At 35.5% G+C, this 3,911-nt stretch overlaps 1 pseudogene; it reads left to right on the top strand.

The window, feature by feature from the left end:
- The window catches only part of LOC103481820 (5-hydroxytryptamine receptor 3A-like), a 9,711-nt pseudogene that overhangs the window by 4,405 nt on the left and 1,395 nt on the right, over positions 1–3,911 (top strand).

Genomic DNA, 3,911 nt, shown 5'->3' with positions numbered 1-3,911 from the left:
TCACGGCAGACGCTGCCCCAATCCGCCTGTCGATCTCCCGCTCCCTTCTTCCCTCAAAAACTAACATGTACAATAAAGTTTCAAATTGTGTTTATTGAAAGTGATTTTTAGTATTAACATTTTTTGGGGAACTAGACTGATTTTTTCCATAGTTCTAGGACCTCTAGAAAGGGTCGGCCCCACWACGCACTAAGCTACTTTCAGGCCTCCTGTGAGACATTAACAAGGATGAGTGTGTGTGTGTGTGTTTGTGTGTGTGTGTCCTCGTGTGTGTTCCTGAGTAATGTTTCAGGATAGAGAAGGATGACTCTCCTCAAAATCCATACGTCCTGGTGACTCATGATGGGACTGTCTTTTATGACGAGGACATGCGGGTGATTAGCACCTGCAAGATGGACATCCACAAGTTTCCTTTTGACACGCAAGAGTGCAGCCTGTCCATTGGTTCTGCAATACACTGTGGTGGGTATCTGTGAGTCGACCCCAAGTTTATACAGTAAACACTTTTAAAACAAGGATATTAATGAGCAATTACTATCATTGTTGCTAAACTATGCAAATAAATTTGATTGATTAATGCATGTTGCAAAAGAATAATTAACTGTTTGGAACTATAGCTRTGCATCTTCAATAAATATAGCTTACAGAAATAAGTTACTTATACTGATCTTAGTTTGAGCAGTCAGGAGTTTATTTTATTTTGAGTACATCAAATAAATACCATSCAAAWAAACCAAACAGATTAATTTGATTCAGAGAAAAATCAAAAGATTTGTTTGGGTTACAAAATAGATTGGGATGAAATGGTGATAGATGGGCAATAAATGGAGGTAYAATTTGGTGAAGCATTTAATTGACCAAAATCCATTAGTTACACAAGTTATTAAAATTTTAAAGCACTAGATGGAAACATAATAGACTTTTTGAGAGCTTGAAATAGCTACTAATAGTGCCATTTTTATCAATAAGGCTTTATAATTCTTGTAATAAATTGAATTTTTCTAAAGATAGTTATTGAAGATTTTTAGCAGTAAGTTAGTAACTGGTTACCTAGCAACTGTTGCTAAGGCAATTACTTCTGAAATTGATAGATATCTGATAGAGAACAATTGTGAGAAGTTTCATGCTTATATCACTGTCCGAGCGATTATTACACCAATCGCTCAGACTCCTTAGCAGCTTGGACCCTCATTTAATTTTCTTTTGTCTCCCAACAGTAAAAGAAATTCGAATTTCTCCTTTCTCAAATTCCTCTCGGGCCACACAGTTTTCCAGAGAGGTAATGAAGACACAGGGAGAGTGGGAGTTCCTGAAAATGTCCGTTGAAAGCTCCAACATCAGCTTGTATGATAGGCGTTGGGAACTGCTAGTTTACAAGGTAAACAACACGGAAAACTAAAATAAGTCAACACAGGGCTGCAATGATAAAATAAACTCACTAGATAAGACAATATCTAGTGAGTTAGATGTAGATTTTGMACCAAGTGTAGCCCTGACTCATTAAAGGCAGTGAAATATCTTTGGTTTAGTGCAAAAAAAAAAAAAAAGCTTTTCAGCAGATGTCCCAATTAGCATGATTAGCGACTAACACTTGGCTAGTGACCTGTAGAAACAGCACTTACAAATTGTTTATATTTTGCATGACATTAGGATATGTTTTCTAAATACTTCCCAGACAGCTGGCAGATTTAAAAGAAGTTGAGTTTTGTTTTAGGGTCAGCAGGTTGACAACAAAGCATTCATTATATCTGGTTTATGCTAGGCTACATCACTCACGTGTTCTGTTTTTTAAGTCCATTGAGTCTATTTGATCAGTGAAGTCAATTCTCACATTTTTGGRACCAAAAACTATATTTAMATTTTTTCCAGCATAAATATGGAGGCAATTTTKATCCAGAACTATTTCCTCTCATACTCCAAAAGAAGAGTCTCAAACATAGACACTATATGTAATATTCATAGCTCATAATATCTTATTTATTTCAAAGTTATGTTTTTGTTTTACTCTTTACGTCTAATACTTATGAGTACAATTCAGAAAATGATTTGGGCAAACATCTGCATTGTAAATACCAATGACAGTTGTTTTCACCANCTTCTCAGCAGATGTCCCATTTAGCATGATTAGCGACTAACACTTGGCTAGTGACCTGTAGAAACAGCACTTACAAATTGTTTATATTTTGCATGACATTAGGATATGTTTTCTAAATACTTCCCAGACAGCTGGCAGATTTAAAAGAAGTTGAGTTTTGTTTTAGGGTCAGCAGGTTGACAACAAAGCATTCATTATATCTGGTTTATGCTAGGCTACATCACTCACGTGTTCTGTTTTTTAAGTCCATTGAGTCTATTTGATCAGTGAAGTCAATTCTCACATTTTTGGRACCAAAAACTATATTTAMATTTTTTCCAGCATAAATATGGAGGCAATTTTKATCCAGAACTATTTCCTCTCATACTCCAAAAGAAGAGTCTCAAACATAGACACTATATGTAATATTCATAGCTCATAATATCTTATTTATTTCAAAGTTATGTTTTTGTTTTACTCTTTACGTCTAATACTTATGAGTACAATTCAGAAAATGATTTGGGCAAACATCTGCATTGTAAATACCAATGACAGTTGTTTTCACCAAAACTGCAAAAATTGCACCAAAGTACACAAAAAAAAACACTGTTTTGTAGTTTTAATGTCTTACTAACATTCAAACCACAATGTTTAAAAGCTTCTTGAGCTTTGTTTTAAAGCTCAAGAAGCTTTAAAACAAAGCAAGAAGTTCAGGAAAATAAAAACTTTTCTTTGTTTAAATGTTGTCAGGTCACCATAAAGAGGAGACCTCTACTCCACGTCATAAACTTCCTGTTGCCCATCCTGTTTTTCCTCATCCTGGACCTYGCATCCTTCTTCATYGCTGACCATCGAGGGGAGAAGCTGGGCTTCAAAGTCACGGTGCTGCTGGCCATCTCTGTCCTYCTGCTCATCCTTAATGACATCCTGCCCTCCATGTCCAACAAGACTCCACTGATAGGTAAAAAGCCGGGAACTGAAGGGTTTCCATTTGACTTGAGATAATCAAACAAATGTCACTAATCGCCTGTTTGTGTCTCTAAGCGACCTACTGCATTGTGATCTTTGCTCTGATGCTGCTCAGTCTGCTGGAGACAATCCTGGTAACGTACCTGATAGATAAAGACTCTGAAGATGAACTCGGCTTGTGTGACAGTGGGGAGGAAAAAAACAAACAAATGAAAACAAAGGATTGCAGCASAGGTGAGACACACCTTATATTACTGTTTGTGTGTTTCCACTCATATAAAATGTGTTTTTTTTTAGTTCATTATGTATCTACAATAAATGAATCCCATGCAAAGTTTTTTAAAAAGGAAAAAAATCCTGCAAAGTTTGTATGTTTAAATAATAAGATAGATCCATGCTCCTTTTTCTAACAAATGTGTTGTTCTTTTAGAAATTAAAAAACAAAATGGCTGCAGCTGCAGCTACAGAGTCTGTGAAAGTGAGAAGCAGCATGAGCTCCTTACTGTGGAAGACGAGGTAAGCATTATGTACACATTCTACACAGATTATTAGGCTTTTTTACACTTATTACACTTGGTTTGCAAAAAAAACAATTGAATGCAGTTTAGAATAAACACACTTCTAATTTAGGAATAATTTATGGTTTATCTTTTTTCTGATTATCTTTTGGAACTATCTGATGTCTTTCTTCGAAGTTGAGTCCGAGTTCATCTACAAAACAGCACAAACATCTKGTGCCCACTGTCAAACATGGTGGTGGGTGGTTAATGAAAAACCAACAAATATTTTTAAATTGATGCAATTTAAGTAAACAAAAGAAAATCTTTAGCGCCTTTTTGCAAATGTTTGTTTTTCTTAGTTTCAAAAC

The sequence above is a fragment of the Poecilia reticulata genome, linkage group LG19 (genome assembly GCF_000633615.1).
Source record: "Poecilia reticulata strain Guanapo linkage group LG19, Guppy_female_1.0+MT, whole genome shotgun sequence".
NCBI classification, from domain to species: Eukaryota; Metazoa; Chordata; class Actinopteri; order Cyprinodontiformes; family Poeciliidae; genus Poecilia; species Poecilia reticulata.
The sequence above is the reverse complement of the archived record's forward strand: the minus strand, read 5'-3'. Positions and strand labels throughout refer to the sequence as shown.